The sequence below is a fragment of the Scyliorhinus canicula genome, chromosome 2, assembly GCF_902713615.1.
Source record: "Scyliorhinus canicula chromosome 2, sScyCan1.1, whole genome shotgun sequence".
NCBI lineage: Eukaryota > Metazoa > Chordata > Chondrichthyes > Carcharhiniformes > Scyliorhinidae > Scyliorhinus > Scyliorhinus canicula.
In genome coordinates, this window is record NC_052147.1 from 88,592,281 (window position 1) to 88,610,263 (window position 17,983).

A 17,983-nucleotide genomic window follows, 5' to 3' on the forward strand; every position below is an offset into this window, starting at 1 on the left:
TACATAAACAGGTGTCAACCTTCCCACTCCTACCGCTAAGGGGGATTCAGGACAGGGTTGTTTCCAGAGGGTGGGTAGGAGAAGGGACCGTCTCTGACATTTACAAGGAGCTTATGGGGTCAGAGGAAACGCAGACCGAGGAGCTGAAGCGCAAGTGGGAGGAGGAGCTGGGAGGAGAGATAGAGGATGGTCTATGGGCAGACGCGTTGAGTAGAGTCAACGCGTCCGCAACATGTGCCAGGCTCAGCCTGATACAATTCAAGGTCGTTCATCGGTCTTACATGACAGTGGCCCAGATGAGCGGATTCTTTGGGGTGGAAGACAGGTGTGCAAAATTTGCGGGAAGACCAGCGAACCATGTCCACATGTTCTGGATATGTCTGAGGTTTAGGGGATTTTGGCAGGGTTTGCAGATGTCATGTCCACGATGTTAAAAACAAGGGTGGCACTGAGTCCAGAGGCGGCGATTGGAAGACCCGGGAATCCAGGAGGAGAAAGTGGCAGATGTTCTGGCCTTTGCTTCCCTGGTAGCCTGGAGACGGATACTATTAGCTTGGAGGGACTCAAAGCCCCTGAAGTCGGAGGCTATCGGACAGGGCTAGCTTTTTCTGTCTGGAGAAAATCAAGTTCGCCTTGAGACTGTCATTGTTAGGGTTCGCCCGGAGGTGTCAACCGTTCGCGTCTTCTTCACGGAAATTTAATCGTCAGCAGAAGGTGGGGGGGGGGGGGGGCTTGGTTAATTTGGAGTAGGGGGTTAATAAAGGTAGGACCTGTGAGGGAGGGAGACAGCTTTTGCACTATGTTTATAGTTTCATATACATTGTTTATTTTGTTGTTGTTATAATACCAGAAATACCTCAATAAAATGTTTATTAAAAATAGCAGGGTCCCATTGATAAATATTGACGGCCAAGAGGGTCCAGGCCAATCAGCGGCTCAGGTGAAACGCCACAAACCAATCACGTGGCCGCGTTCCCCGCTGGCGGCGCTGATTGGGTTCCATGCAGTGGGCTTGGGTCAGCGAGTCCAGCTGTGTGTGAGCTGATGGGGGAGGGGGCGGGGCGCGCGGGGGGGGGAGGGGGCGGGGCGCGCGGGGGGGAGGGGGCGGGGCGCGCGGGGGGGAGGGGAGGGGGCGGGGCGCGCGGGGGGAGGGGGCGGGGCGCGCGGGGGGAAGGGGGCGGGGCGCGCGGGGGGGAGGGGGCGGGGCGCGCGGGGGGGAGGGGGCGGGGCGCGCGGGGGGGGAGGGGGCGGGGCGCGCGGGGGGGAGGGGCGGGGCGGGGGCGGGGCGGGGGGGGGGGGGGAGGGGCGGGGGCGGGGCGGGGGGGAGGGGGCGGGGCGCGCGGGGGGGAGGGGGCGGGGCGCGCGGGGGGGAGGGGGCGGGGCGCGCGGGGGGGAGGGGGCGGGGCGCGCGGGGGGGAGGGGGCGGGGCGCGCGGGGGGGAGGGGGCGGGGCGCGCGGGGGGGAGGGGGCGGGGCGCGCGGGGGGGAGGGGGCGGGGCGCGCGGGGGGGAGGGGGCGGGGCGCGCGGGGGGGAGGGGGCGGGGCGCGCGGGGGGGAGGGGGCGGGGCGCGCGGGGGGGAGGGGGCGGGGCGCGCGGGGGGGAGGGGGCGGGGCGCGCGGGGGGGAGGGGGCGGGGCGCGCGGTTGGCTCGGATACCTCGTGGTCGGGCACGCGCTGCCACCGCGAGAGCCGGCGGGTAACGGGCCGAGCGGACGCTGTGATTGTTGGAGGCCGTTAGGTAAGGATGGTGGCGGGGGACATAGAAGGATTATATAGATGAGGAATGAGTGTGAATCAGAAACACCCGCTCTGTTGCGAGTCTGAGTTTCAACAAGTTCCCGGGTCCCCCCCTCGCCCACCCAGAACTGGTAACTTTAACCGAACGCTGGGTCCCACTCACCACTCCAACCCCAGCACATTCCTCAACTCTCCAACAACCCCTCATCCCAGCAGATAGCAACCCCATCCCATCTAAACTCCCAAAGGTCATGGCGGACTTCGTCGACTTCACAATGTACGTGAAGAGAAGTTTCCCAAAGAACATTTCTAGTACTAAATCACTCAATTGTTTTCAATGTAATTGAACAGTGTCAGTGTTGATGGAATGGAGCCTTTTCTCATTTCAGGCTGGGGTCCACACTCCATCTTGTCCCAAATGAAGATGGATGTCTATTGGCACAATATAACTGTTCCATTTTGCATACTGTCCATTTGCATTGCCTGTCAGATTGAGGTTGACTATCTGGGGCTGCATTTGTATGCCTGGTGGGTCCCAAGCCCAGTGAGAACTGGGTTCAAGGCTTTCCAAGTATTGTTTCATGCAGAATCCTTCAGGGAGGGGGGAGGGGGGGGGGGGTTAAAAAATAAAGTATCTTGCCTATAACCCTGGACCAGGTTGAAATATAGGCCATGAGATGAAAGGACGGTGGCATTACCAAGTGCCCTCCACAATTATTTCCCTTCTCCGCCTCTTCACTATCCCATTTAGGAAACTACATCCTAAAATCAGAATATAGTCAATATAAATGTTCTGGTGGGAGCTAAACTGGGTGCTTTTTTTTTTTCTTTTAGTACAGCGATCACAATTCAAAGGCACTGCATTGACTGTAAAGCACTTTGGGACTTCCTGAGGTAGTGACAGGTGCTGTTCAAATTCAAGTTTGTTCATATCTTCGGATATGCTATAGATAATAGACATAGATAAGATGCAGAACTGGGCTGACAGGTGGCAAGTGGAGTTTAATGCAGAAAAGTGTGAGGTGATTCATTTTGGAAGGAATAACAGGAAGACAGAGTACTGGGCTAATGGTAAGATTCTTGGTAGTGTGGATGAGCAGAGCGATCTCGGTGTCCATGTCCATAGATCCCTGAAAGTTACCACCCAGGTTGAGAGGGTTGTTAAGAAGGCGTACGGTGTGTTAGCTTTTATTGGTAGAGGAATTGAGTTTCGGAGCCATGAGGTCATGTTGCAGTTGTACAAAAATGCGGCCGCATTTGGAGTATTGTGTGCAGTTCTGGTCGCCGCATTATAGGAAGGATGTGGAAGCATTGGAAAGGGTACAGAGGAGATTTACAAGGATGTTGCCTGGTATGTAGGGAAGATCTGATGAGGAAAGGCTGAAGGACTTGAGGCTGTTTTTGTTAGAGAGAAGAAGGTTAAGAGGTGACTTAATTGAGGCATACAAGATGATCAGAGGATTAGATAGGGTGGACATTGAGAGCCTTTTTCCTCGGATGGTGATGTTTAGCACGAGGGGACATAGCTTTAAATTGAGGGGAGATAGATATAGGACAGATGTCAGAGGTAGGTTCTTTACTCAGAGAGTAGTAAGGGCGTGGAATGCCCTGCCTGCAACAGTAGTGGACTCGCCAACACTAAACGCATTCAAATGGTCATTGGATAGGCATATGGACGATAAGGGAATAGTGTAGATGGGCTTTAGAGTGGTTTTACAGGTCGGCGCAACATCGAGGGTCGAAGGGCCTGTACTGCGCTGTAATGTTCTATGTTCTGTGCTGAAAATGGCCATTTTGGACAATGTTTGCCTGTGATTATTTTCCATGTAGTGTCTTTCGATTTGTTATTTATATTAACTTATCTATTTAAATACTATGTGGCTGCATCACCTAATTAAAGGCGTTAGTGAAAATGAAATGGAGCCCCTGAAAGCCAGAACGTAATGCTCAAGAATTAGCCTGGGGGGGGGGGGGGGGGTATTTTTATTTGGAAAAGAGCTATCAATACTGCTGCTTTTGGGATGTGCAGATGTCAGTAAAAAGCTTGTGTATTTTCTGAGTTTAAAATTGAATTGCGCACATATTGCAAAGTACATCATTAAACCATGTGCAAGATTTCCTGCTGATTGAAGTCAATGTGTCTCTCTTTCCTGCTGCCTGCTCTCCAAAAAGCAATGGAATTCCTCTTCATTGCAAGTGGCAGACCCTCCAAATCTATCTGATAAGCTACAGAGTGATAATTCTCTTATTAGTAGGGTTTTGGGCAGATAAGCATTGCTTCTCGGTTGCTTACACCCCCCCCCCCCCCCCCCCCCCCCCCCCCCCCCCCCCCCCCCCCCCCCCCCCCCCCCCCCCCCCCCCCCCCCCCCCCGGGTGGTTGCTGCTGCTGACCTTTTGTTTTTACCGTTCTGCCAGGAGATTTAGGAATGGTTGCCATCTCCTGAAAAACCCCTGCACTGACCCCCTTAGGGCAAATTTCACCCTCTCCAATTTAATAAACCCCGCCATATCGTTGACCCAGGCCTCCACGCTTGGGGGCCTCGCATCCTTCCACTGAAGAAGAATCATCCGCCGGGCTACTAGGGCCGCAAAGGCCAGAACATCGGCCTCTTTCGCCTCCTGCACTCTGAAGAGAGGACTGATTAAGCCACAGAATCTGAGATGAATATCTATATAGCTGAAAGTTTGGTTGTCTTGGTGGTTGGTGTTAATCTTGAGTAAATGCCTTTTTAACTCCCAAGTCAACAGAGAATAGAAAAATAACAATACAACGTATACGTTAAATAGTTCAGAACTGTTCACAGCAATTATATATGTAATCATCTTGTGACTTGAGTTTTTTCCACAAGTTTCCAAACTTGAATGGAGGGATAGCTGTGACCTGCAGTACACAGGTCTTGTGGCATGGGGAGATTCAGGATGCTTCATATGTCTGTTTATGTATGCAGGAAGTGCCTCCAGCTGGTGGAACTCAAGCTATGGATTTATGAACTGGAAGGGCAGCTGATTCACGGTCAGATGGATGAATGTCCTGGATCCCAGATTTCAGGAGCTGGTTACGCTCTAGCCACAAAGTTCAGAGCAGGCCACCTGGGCGGCATGGTAGCACAGTGGTTAGCACTGTAGCTTCATAGTGCCAGGGTCCCAGTTTTGATTCCTGGCTTGGGTCATTGCCTGTGCGGAGTCTGCACGTTCTCCCCATGTCTGCGTGGGTTTCCTCCGGGTGTTCTGGTTTCCTCCCACAAGTCCTGAAAGACATGCTTGTTAGAATTGGACATTCTGAATTCTCCCTCAGTGTACCTGAGAAGTGCCAGAATGTGGCGACTAGGGGCTTTTCACAGTAACTTTATTGCAGTGTTAATGTACGCCTACTTGTGACAATAAAGATTATTATTATTAAGACTAGGAAGAGGTTAGCAGTGCAGTGAGTGTGGCATTTAATTTATTCATGAGATGTAGGTGTTGCTGTAAGGCAAGTATTAATTTCTCTTGAAGGTGGCTGTGAGCCATCCTTTTGAACTGTTGCAATCCTAAGTGTATAGGTACACAAAGAGTGCCCTTAGATAGATAGGACGTTCTAGAATTTTGACCCAGCATCAGTGAAGGAATAGTAATTATGTTTCCAAGTCAGAATGAAGGTTTTGGTGTTCCTGTGCTTCTGTGGAACAACCCTTGTTCTTCTAGGTGCTTGAGGTCACAAGTTTGGAAGGTGCCGTAAAAGGAGTGGGTGTGTGTTGCTGCGATACATTTTGCAAATCCGGCCACTGTGTGTCAGTGGTGGAAGGAGTGAATGTACTTTCATAGTAGTGCTACCTGCTCCCCTCTAATTTGATGAATAAAGTGATGGCTGCTTTGTCTCGGATGGTATTGAGCTGTGTGAGGGGTTGGGAGCATTCATCCAGGGGTATTCCATCATGTGGCTGACTTGTACTTTGTAGATGGTGGAAAGGGTTTGGTGAGTCAGGTGTTAGGAGAAATAAAGGTACTTTTAAGGGATTTATAATTTGTATTATTAAATGCAAAGGAATGGAAAGAAGGGTAAACCTATACTTGGGTTCCAGCTAGGCAAAGATGTTTGTATGGGGTTTTGGTTTCACTTCTGTTGTGCTTTTGAGAAGTTACGGTGTCGAGAATAAATAAAAGGTAGGAAATTTCATTGCTTAGCAACCAGGGGCTTTTTTTAGGTAGAAAGTCTTTTAAACTTTTGTGTTAACTCAAATATGTTTGCAGTTGGTTTATAAGTCTAGTGAAGGAACCTCTCTCTCCGCTTTGCTGTAATAAAAGCCGTACCATGAAGTGACAGTTAAGAAAACAAGTGCAGAGAGCTCATGTCCAGCTATTTAAGGAAACCAGAGAATGAAAAGACGTTTCTAAGAAGCCTGAGGTTGAAGGTGGAACAGAAAATTGTTGAGTAAAGACAGGCTGTGCTGAGAAGTAAGATGCCAGGAAAATATCTGAAGTGATTTTCGAGTTTGGGAGACTACTACAGTCTGGGAGACCTTATTTGAAATAAGCATGAAGATCGTTGGCTGGATCTGAGTTTGTGTGAAAATCTGGGAGGCTATCCTAAAAGCGAAACCTTAATGGAAGCAGATGAGAGATAACATTGTTTTAAAGAAGATTGACTGTATTTGTTAAAAGTGGAATTTGAAATCACTCGTGTGGAGGAAGGAAGCTGAAGTTCGGTGAGACAAGGTGGCTCATGATAAAAAGATCATCTGGGTGGGGATTCTGCGGAGAAATTCACAGGCATCATTCACTTGGGTTCAGAACGGAGTGTGTATTTTGCCACAGCCAAGCCTGTGTTAAAGGAACTTTGTGTTACCGAGACCATTGTAGCTTAAGACATACTTTGTAACCATGTTAACCTTAAAATCTGTGTATATTTATGAAGCTAAGTGGAGAGTGAAGGAGTATTGTATCATAAGCTTTTCATGTTTAATAAAGTTTATTTTTCACAATTAGTGGTCTTATGGCTCTGTTGCTCCACACTTAAAAAAAAAAGTAAATGTTAAGCGGTGGGATTCTCTGTCCAACCAGCCCCGTTTTATGGCGCGCCCCCACCCGCAGCGTGATTCTACATTCCTGCAGCCCATCAATGAGGTTTCCCATCATGGCCACCCCACACCGTCGGGAAACCTGTGGCATGGATGCGCTGATGACAAAGCAGAGTATCCCGCTGACAGAGAATCCTGCAGATGGCCTTTTGAGCCAGGGTTCCATTCTGGGATCTTCCATTCCAGTTATAACACCAGAGGTATGTCATTTTCAGCAGGGTGCCCAATGGCTTGCCTGGCCTGAAAGCTGCAGTTTCCATTAAGTTTCTGGTCAATGCTGACCACCAGGATGGTAATCGTAATGCTCTTGAATATCAAGGGGAGTAGTTAGGTTCTCTTTTTGAAGTTACATTTACCTGGCATTAGGTACCTGGCCTGAATGTTGCTTGCCACTTAACTCAATACTGGATTGGTCAAGCCAATGCCCAGAGGAATGAACCAGTGAATAGCTGTCATTTATTTTTAACTGAAACAGATGTAAAGTGAGCACATGTCCTTTCTGTCTGCAAAGAACAGTGTATTAATGTATGTAGGGCGGGATTTTCCTTCCGACTGGAAAGTCCCACCTGAGGTCAATAGACCTTTACATGGTCCACATCCTGCCCGTGCAGAACTTGTGGCGGGCGAGGCGGAATAATCCAGCCCATAGCTTCCAGTGCACACAAATGCACCTAACTGCAAGCCCGACTGACTATCTTAATTGGTTCAGTGTAATTCTTAGCACACTAAGGATTATTTAGTAGGTGTTGTCTAATCGCAGAATCACATCTAATGTTGGACAGTGTTTTTTGAGTTTTGCAAGTACAGGGTGGTTGGGTACGGTCTGTACCTTGCCTGCTGTGAACAGCAGAAGGAACATGCTGTTCAATACGATCTGCCAGTCTTCGGGACGTTTGGTCTACATACCTAACATCTCTGGCACTGAAATTCATACACCACATTACTTATTTGTGTGTTGGGCAGAACGCCTTTTGAGTTTGACGGCAGCATTCTGTTAGTGGAGAGTATCACTCGTGTTGCGTGGTAGCAGCGTTAAACAGCTAGCTTCACCTGTTGCTCAAATGTTGCTCAAACCTTGCCCTTTCCGAGTAATTTGAGGTAGACTGGACACTTTTGCAGGCTGAAAGTGATAGCCTTCGGCACATTCATGAACTTGCATGACGTACAAAGCAAAATTATCTGATCAGGGTCACCATTATCCAGTGGAATGCTTTTGTTGTGCCCTATTTCAGCATCAAGCCTGCATGGACAAACGGCCCTATTTAAGATGTTGCCAAGAATATCAAACCTGTAGCATGTGGAACTGTATGAATCCTAACGTGTGTACTGACCGATGAAGATAAGCTTGCAGTAGAGAATGATAGAGAACTCCCTGGCAGATTTCTCGACTAGTACATCAAGGAAATGGAATTCATTTCATTGCTTAATTTCAAAGGTGAATTTGAGCGCAAGTTGGAGCCCATTAAGACAAGTCAGTAAATTATTGCATGCAGTTGCAAATTTAAATATAACTAACATATCATCCACATATCGGAAATATGCAAGAGCTAGGAGGTTAGGTGTCATTTCATCAAAGATAAGTTTCTCATGGAAAGATAAGTTTCTCATTTTGTGAAGGTTGAAACTAGAGGGAATCCCATGGCAACACTATCTTTGTGCATATATTGTGCCATTAAAACTGAAATCAAACTGTGTGAGCTGCCAAGTTCATAAATTCAACGGTGGTGCGTCTAGATAACCATGATAAAGTGCTGATACTCGCATGCTGGTGCACTAGCTGCAGGGGCAGGCTGCGTCCAGGGACATATTGAAGATCTGGGGCTGGGGATGTGGTGTCAGAGCCAGGGAAGATAAATGAGGCATTTGGAGAGTACCACCAGGGACTTTATGAGGCAGACCCAGGAGGAGAGGAGGGGGACAAGGGGCGGTTTCTCGACAAGCTGGAATTTCCCCAGATGGAGGAAGCAAAGAGGAGGAGCCTCTGGGACTGAGGGAGGTGCTGGATAGTATCGGGTATGAAGCTGGGGAATGCCCCCGGGCCGGATGGGTACCCGGCGGAATTCTATAAGGAATTTGCAACTGTCCTGGCACCACATCTGCTGGGGTATTTAGTGAAGCACAGGAGAAGGGGGAGTTGTTGGAGATGATGACGCAGGCAGAAATCACACTAATTCAGTAAAAGAAATCGTGGAATGTGGGTCGTATAGGCCCAGATCACTATTGAACACGGGTGTGAAAGTATTGGCGGGGAGGATGGAGGAGTGTGTCCCCGGGTGGCGGCAGAAGATCAAACGGGCTTTGTGAAGGCTGGCAGTTCGTGAGTAATACAAGACGGCTGTTGAATGTGGGGATGAATCTGTCGGGTGCTCTGGTACCGGAGATGGTGGTGTCCATGGACGCAGAGAAGGCATTTGATCGGGTGGAGTGGAGGTATTTGAGGTTTAGAAAAAGTTTGGGTTTGGGTCGAGATTTGTGGCATGGGGAAGGTTGCTGTATGTGGCATCAAGGGCGAGGGTGAGGATGAATGATATGAGCTCACAAAGCTTTGACTTACACAGGGGTACGAGGCAGGATTGCCCGCTGTCATCGCTGCTGTTTCCGCTGGCCATAGAGCCGTTGGCGATGGCTCTTGAGGTCAGCAGAGGGGCAGGGGATTATGAGGGGACCGAGGGAGCATCGCGTGTCATCGGGTGTAACTCTATGCCGATGACCCCCTTGCTGTATGTTTCGGATCTGCTGGAGAGTATGGGAAGGATTATGGGCCTGCTGGGGAAGTTTGGAGTGTTCTCGGGGTACAAGATGAATGTAGGGAAAAGTGAAGTATTCCCGGTGAATGAGCTGGCACAGCGGCTAATTTAGGGGGATGCCATTTACGGTAGCGAGGGATAGGTTTAGGTACTTGGGGATTCAGGTAGCGAGGGAATGGACGGGGATCTATAAGTGGAACTTAACAAAGCTGCTCTAGGGAGGATCATAAGAGGGTGGGATACACTGCACTTAACGCTGGCAGGGAGGGTCCAAGTGGTGAAAATGAATATTCTGCTGAGATTCTTGTCTTTTAAGCTCTCCCAATCTTTATACCAATGGCCTCTTTTTGGAAAGTGGACACGATCATTTCTGACTTTGTATGGGCGTTGATGGATTTCTGTGTGTATTCGGAACCCTGGATATGCATTATCCCTTATTAGTTCCCAAATAATAGAAATTAAGGCTGTGTTTTTTTGGCAAAGGTACGTTGAACTTTATTCGTTAGCTTTTAGTGTCTGCTGCTAAACTCTTTGGTTATAATACAAACTTAGGTCAGATTGATTGTCTTTAGCAAATACAGTGGTTGGGTTTAAAATGCAACTTGTAATTCTTCAAATCATAATACACAGTACAAAATTACGGATTGAGTTTAAACAAAAGAAAAATGGTGAGAGCAAAGGCAGCAGCAAGACATAGGTTTCAGAAAGTGATAGATTGCTTCCAGAATGAGTTTTCCCATTCCGACAAGTGATTTTTAAGAAGCTCATTATCTTAAAGTTTTGCCTTCTTTATAGCTGTGATTGGCTTCAACTAATTTACAATTCACTCAATTCGACCAAACTGTCTTGGTCTTGGATAAATGTCTTGGTGTGAATTTGTAATTTTCCATGCCCTGGGTTGCCAATTATGCCTCTAACATTAATTAGACTAACGCAGCTTTCGAAAAGTCATTATGACCCTGACTGACTGTTACCATGGAAATGGATCTGTCCAGGCCTGGGAAGGCATCTGCCTACAATGAAGTCTTTTATCACTGGCCTTAGCTTCTGGCCAGTCTCGAACAACTTGCAAAATATGTACATTTTAAGTCTTATCTGATTAATTCCCAGCTAGTCAGCTTTTCTCTAACTCATGGTTAATATGATTGAGTCAATTACTCTTAATGATTCTTAATTAAACATTTTAACTACCTCATCTATAGCTAACCAGAAAATCTGATTTGTCAGGCGGACAGGGTGGGGAGGACTCTGCTACAGAGGCAGCAGGGGGGATTGGCGTTGCCGAACTTGCTTCATTATTATTGGGCGGCGAGTGGCCAAGGTGTGGTGGTGGTGGGAAGGAGCAGGGGTAGAGTGGGTCAGGTTGGAGGAGGAATCTTGTAGTTTGAGGGCTATGGTGACGGCAGCTTTCCCAATGGCCGAGTAGGTATTCAAGGAGCCCGGTGGAGCAGTCCACAATGAAGATATGGAATCAGTTGAGGAGGCATTTTAGGGTGGAAGGGATGTCGGTGCTAACGCCACTGTGCGAGAATCATGGGTTTGAGCCGGGGGGGGGATGGATAGTGTTTATGAGGTGGAGGGAAGCGGGGCTGGTCAAGGTGAGAGATTTGTATTTGGAGGAAGGGTTCGCCAGTCTGGAGCAGCTAAGAGAGAGGGTAGAGCTGCCGAGGGGGAGTGAGTTCAGGTATCTGCAGGTAAGGGACTTTGCGCGAAAGGTCTGGAGGGGGTTCCCTAGGTTGCCAGGATACACCCTGCTGGAGCGACTGCTGCTCCCGGATGTGGAAGGGGAGGGACGAATTGGGGATATTTACAAGTGGCTGGGGAAGCAGGGAGGCGAGCGGGTGGTGAAGATCAAGGACAAATGGGAAGTGGAGTTGGGAGGGAGATCAATTGGGGAGTATGGAGTGAGGCACTGCGTAGGGTAAAGGGACCTCCTCATGTGCAATGATGAGCCTGATACAGTTTAAGGTGGTGCACAGGGTGCATATGACTCGGGTGAGAATGAGTGGGTTCTTTCAGGTGGGAGCAGATGAGTGTGAGAGGTGTGGGTGGGGGCCAGCGAGTCATGCTCGCATGTTTTGGGGTTGTGAAAAATTGGGACTATTCTGGTCGGGAGTGTTCCCGGTCTTAGCGAGGATAGTGGAGGAGGGAGTGGACCCGGACCCTTTGGTGGCGATATTTGAGGTTTCAGAGAATCCGGAGCTCATGGAGAGGAGGAAGGCCGATGTCGTGGCCTTCGCCTCTCTGATTGCACGGAGGCGAATTTTGCTGGAGTAGCAATCGGCATCGCCACCGGTGATAATGGCTTGGTTGGGTGACCGGTACGACTTCCTGTGATTAGAGAAGATAAAGTATGATTTAAGGGGCTCTTCAGAGGGGTTTGAAGAAAGGTGGGGGATGTTTGTAACCGTGTTTGAGGGGCTGTTTGTCACGGGGGAGGGGGTGGGTGAAATGGGGAAACATCTGTAAAGACTGTATAGTTGATTGTTGGGAAGGATGTTTCTTGCGCTTGCAGTAATCACACTAATTCAGAAAAAGAATTAGTGGAATGTGGGTCCTATAGGTCCATATCACTATTGAACATGGATGTGAAAGTATTGGCGGGGAGGATGGAGGAGTGTGTCCCCGGGGTGGTGGCAGAAGATCAAACGGGCTTTGTGAAGGGCTGGCAATTCGCGAGTAATATAAGACGGCTGTTGAATGTGGTGGTGAATCTGCCGGGGGCTCTGGTACCGGAGGTGGTGGTGTCCATGGACGCAGAGAAGGCATTTGATCGGGTGGAGTGGCGGTATTTGTTTGAGGTTTTGGGAAGGTTTGGGTTTGACTGAGATTTGTGGCATGGGGACCGTTGCTGTCACATGTTTCCCGGGGTGTTTATTCGCTGTAACCTGTTTTGATACATGTTTGTAATAAAATACATTTAAAAAAAAAATAAAGTTCTGCAACATAAATACCTATGACTTCCTAAAGGGGAACATTAGTGAATAGGCCAACAATGTCAAATGAGCAATGGTTGCAGCTTTGGTTTCAATATTCAAGTCCTCTATGGATTTTGACGATTTAACAGCACTGGTGGGTTACAGTAGACTACTTAAGTTGCAGTTTTCTGATTCAGGGAGTTTAAGGGTTAATTTGTATCAAAGTCTAGTCTGTCTTTAATTTAACAATTAACTAAAAATTGTTTGGTTTGGAAGAAAGTTGAGTTTCGTCCAGCTTTAAAACAGGGCTTGTACAGCTGCAGCAAGTTGATTAGATAACTTAAGCAGGTTTTCAAAGGCTAGGTTAAGAGAGCACAAGCAGACCATCTTAAAGTACTGTTTTTGTCAGCACTGGAGTACTGCTATGGTTGCAGTAGAGTGCTTTTTGAGTTTGGTGACTGAGGGAATTCGGTGAGGAGGGATCGAGATGATCCTTTCATTTTTAATCTTTCCTCAGAAAGAAGAGTGACTGCCTTGGTAAGTAGAACCTGGTGAGGATTTCTACTATCCTTGATATTCAATAAACTAGAAGAATAAGTAAAGGGAGTAATTTACGTATAAGCCATGGCAGTTCACCTTGGCCGTGTGGAATGCTCCTCTTGCGCGATGAGGGAATAATACTTCCAGGGTCCAGGGTGACCATGTGTGCAGGAATTATCTTCAGCTGAAGCTACTCAAAATCCACGTTTCCGAGTTAGAGCTGTGACCACACTGTGGAACATTTACAGGGATGAGGTATTTGTAGATAACACGTACAGTGAAGTGTTACAGGTCACACTGCAAATAAAGAGCGCACAGACATAAAGGGAACGGGTGATCGCCAGACAGAATAAAAGCACTAGGTAGGTAATGCAAGTGTTCCCCTGGGTCAACCTCCCTCTAACAGGTTTTCTGTTTTGGACACTGCTGAGGGAGGTGGTCCTCTGGGGAATTCAGCAAGAGCCAAGTCTGTGGCATTATGCTTGGCTCAACTGCTGCCGCAGATGTGGCACCAGAATGGTTGCACACCTGGTGCCAGGGTCCAGGACATTCTGAAGGGGTAGGTTGTGGTCCATATTGTTGCCAACGACATGGGTAAGAAGAGCGATGAGGTCCTGAAACCAGAATATAAGGAGTTAGGAATAAATTTAAAAAGCAGGGCCTCAAACATGGTAATCTCAGGATTACTCCTAGAGCCACGTGCCCTCAAAAGTAGTAATCTCGGGATTACTCCCAGAGCCACGCGGTAGTGAGAGTCTGAATAAGAGAAGAGACCAGATCGACATGGGGCTGGAGAGATGGTGTGGGAGGGAGGGATTTGGAGTCTTGAGGCATTGAGATCGATTGAGGAAGGTGAGACCTGACCAGCTGCATGGGTTGCACCACAGCATGACTGGGGCCAGTATCCCTCAGGGGTATTTGCTCGTGCTGTTGGGGAGGGTTTAAACTAGTGGTGAGGGATGGGAACCTGAGCGTGGAGACACGAGGAGAAACATAAAGATGGAAATAAAAGACTGGAAAGTAGAACGCAAAAGTGGAATGCAGAGGAAACTAGGGCTAGCAGAAATAGGGCCATCTGTGAAAATGTGGTTGGCACTGATGCTTCACAGCGCCAGGGTCCCGGTTTGGTTCCCAGCTTAGGTCACTATCTGTGCGGAGTCTGCACGTTCTCCCCGTGTCTGCGTGGGATTCTTCCGGGTGCTCCGGTTTCCTCCCACAAGACCAGAAAGATGTGCTGTTAGGTAATTTGGACATTCTGAATTCTCCCCTCTGTGTACCCGAGAGGCATCGGAATGTGGTGACTAGGGGCTTTTCACAGTAACTTCATTGCAGTGTTAATGTAAGCCTACTTGTGACAATAAAGATTATTATATTATTATTATAAAATGTTAAAAAGACAAGTTTAAAGGCAGTCTCTGAATGAATGCATGGGTGATTCGCAGTAAGGTAAACAAATTAACAGTGTAAATTGACACAACCGGGTATAATACGATTGTGATTACAGTGACATGGCTGCAGGGTGGCTCGGAACTCAATATTTAAGGATACTTGATATTTAGGAAGGGCAAGTGAAAAGGAAAGAGAGGTTTGGTGGCGTTGTTAGTGAAGGATGCAATTGTGCAATAGTGTGAGAGGATATTGCTAAAAAGCAACAAGACGTGGAAATCATTAGTGGAAGTAGTCAACAGGCTCCAAACAGTAGTGGTAAGGTACGGAATGGCATTAAATAGGAAATTAGAGATGCATTCTCGGCAGCATGTGGCACAGTGCTTAGCACTGCTGCCTATGGCACTGAGGACCTGGTTTGTATCCTGGCCCTGCGTCACTGTCCGTGTGGAGTTTGCACATTCTCCTCGTGTCTGTGTGGGTTTCACCCCCACAGCCCAAAGATGTGCAGGTTAGGTGGACTGGCCACGTTAAATTGCCCTGTAATTGGGGGAAAAAAAATAATCGGGTACTTCTTTTTAAAAAAAAAAAAAAAATTTTTTTTTAAAGCGATGCCTGCAACAAGGGTGCTACAGTAATTGTCGGTGACTTCAAACTACATGTAGATTTGGAAAACCAAATGAGCAGTGATGCTATGGCGGATGAATTCTTGGAGTGAGAGGGTTTTTTTTAAGGCCAGTATGTCGAGGAACCAACAACAGAACATGCTATCCTATATTTGGTATTGTGCAATAAGTAAGGGATTGATGAATCTTGTGTCGGGTTCCTTACCAAACAGTGACCATAACATGATAGAATTCTTCATTAGGGTGGAAAGTTGTGAATGCGTGTCTAATTCACTTGTCTCTCAGTCCGGAAGAAACGATCTCGAACACGTCCGTACTTCAGAATATTCTTTATTGCGATCGGGGCCGCTCTCTAGGTATTCCAAAGAAACACCTCTGAGAGTGCCAAAGTCTTGCTCAAAGCACCCCTTTTTTATATGTTTTTTTAAGGGGTTGTCTCTTACATTCACTTGAGCTTGCCCACATTTCAAAGCATAGTTTGGTTATTACAATAGTTCCAGTACATGATTTTACAGACTTTGAGGTTATCTATTGGCACATGATAATGTAGCAGTTTTAGCTTAATTAATAAATGTTAGCTATAGTTGCAAGCGGCTCCCACATTTCATATCCTGTCATCCGGCCATGCGCCTTGTTTCTCAAGGCTGTTTGGCTTATTGTCATGAGTCGGCTCACGACTTCAAATATCACTCCCTTCTCTGAGCAAATTCATTCTCCTTCAATGGCTTCAATAACACATTCCTCTAATTTGTGATTTTCCACTAAGGTATCCCGGTCATTCTGGCTCTTTCTGGCTATTAACCCTTGCTTCACATCCTCATTCCCCCCTTTGATCTATCCATGATCACACAGCCCTCAGGGACTTATCCTTGAGAGTCTGAGGAATTCCTCCGGGAAATCATCCTTTGGTCCTACGTCCTCATACACATTTTTGGCACTTACTAAGTCCTGCTTGTCTAACTGGGAAAGCCGCTACAGCATCTGTGGCATCACAGAGGCGCCTAAACGATTACAAAAGCATTTAACGCAGGTTACAATAATACACAGCAAAATGCAAATAGAGATAAAGATAATAAATCCATGAAACAGATAGGTGGTCCAGGAGCTAGACCAACCATCCCCACCAGTCGTCTGAGGAGGTCTGGCGGAGCCTCTTTACCCCATCCCTAATGCGGTCCACTAGGTGAGTAATGTTCTCCGAGCTATCAGGGATATAAGTACAGCACTCCGGACCCACTACAGCACGTACCTCGCTCATTGGTGAGGAGGTAGTCTAGAGCCATGCGGTTCTGTAAGGCAACCGTCCGAACAGCTACTAACTCTGCGTTGAGCTTACTGAGTCCTTCCGCGGTATCATTAGCCACCTGCTCCAATATATCCCGGAGCTCTAATACTGCCGAACTGCGGCCAAAGGACAGTAGCTATCACCTCCCATGGCACAAGGGACCTAGTGGTTCGGGCATGGGGATGTTTGGATAGATCTGTATAATGGGTGATGCCAGGGACTACAAAGCCCATATAGCAAGAACCCGACCAATTTTCCTGCAACCAGGGATATGCTTTATGGCCGCATATAAAATAGGTATCATTGTACGAGGTCAAGTTCCCCTTGGCATCCGTCATCATGATTTTAGTCGGCTCCCCCCTCCGGGGCCGCCACTAGTATGGTTTTCTATTGCTGACCAATTAAAGGTGAACAAGCCTTTTTGTGTAAGATTAGTTATGGGTGGTTGCCAAATCAGGGTCTGGTTACATTGGCTGGTACCTACCGGGTGGGTCCCATTGGCACGATCCTTTTTAAAACATATACTGCCTTTTGGAAATTTTGCATACTTGGGGAGGATAAGGTAGGGCGGCTGACGGGTTACATTAAATTTCGGCCACCACCATCCTTGAAACCTGTTCATATCGAACCCGGCTGATCGCCAATCTATCATATCTTGTGTATCATTATCAGAATCAGTGTGATTACGTCGCAAAGCCCATTCTGCGACTTCCTCGATCAAATAGGAAAGAGGGACCAAAGGAATACACCCATGGGCATGGCTAGGAACATGCTTACATACCCAACAAGAAGAGACATTCAATTTCTTTGCATAAGTATAAGACATAAATAGGAATGAATTCATAGTCCCATGGTGCGTTGCCCGCTTCCTCCTGGTAGGCGGGTGAGTATGAATATTCTTACATCCAGGAACTCGTGGCTTGCCTTTCCTTGTACACCGGTGGTCCCACCGGCAAGCGTAGCGATCGCAGGTCAGGGATCCGCGGGTAGTCAGGAACCGAGGCTTCTGCTCGTCTTGATGAATGATGGAGGTGCTGATGTCTACCGGGGTCGTCGTCCACAAGGTCTCATCTGTGGTGCTGTTGGCACAGCTAAAGGTGTCCTCACGACAAAGGTGCAGAATTCGTCCGCCGGGTCTACATCGCCGGTCGCTAGTGAATGTAAACTGGATGGCGCTGGCGAGGATCACTAGTAAAAAGAGCAGCTTCATCGTGGGGTCCTGCTCCTAGTCCGAGTAAGGTCGTTTGTACCTAAAACTTAAAACGAGAGTTAGTGATCATGCAAACTTTATAAATTTACAATGGTGCATGTGGATCCATGCATTACGTCCTTCAACTTTGACTGCTGTGGGGGTGGTTAGGAGAACTTGGAACGGTCCTTCCCAACGTGGTTCCAACCCCTTCCGTGTCCAATTGCGGATCATCACATGATCTCCTGGTTGTACAATATCGGAGCTAGCTAAGGGTGGCACTTCCTCTTGCGTGGCACGTACTCGTAAGTGGAGACTCTTTTTAAAACTTTAGTGAGGGCTATTATATAATTAGCCATTTCTGTAGTCATGTGGTGGAACTGGACCTCTTGGGGAATCTCACAATCCCATGGAGTGCGGAGTGCAGTAGGTAACAGTTTGAGCCAAGTGGCTCCAGTCTCAGCTTGTAATTTAAAAAGCTTAGTCTTTAAAGTCTGGT

General features: G+C 47.9%; 1 protein-coding gene across 5 annotated transcripts in view; it reads left to right on the forward strand.

Annotated features, from left to right (window-relative positions):
* The first annotated feature begins 1,652 nt into the window (after positions 1-1,652).
* LOC119955765 (coiled-coil domain-containing protein 9B-like) overlaps positions 1,653-17,983 on the forward strand; it is a 402,308-nt gene continuing 385,977 nt past the window's right edge. For 4 of the 5 annotated variants that reach the window (XM_038782341.1, XM_038782317.1, XM_038782351.1 and 1 more), the window contains exon 1: positions 1,653-1,737. The gene's annotated coding sequence lies outside the window, so the exon portion shown is untranslated. Of the gene's footprint in view, positions 1,738-2,570; positions 2,641-17,983 lie in introns of all 5 variants that reach the window. The other variant, XM_038782328.1, reaches the window with a different exon arrangement.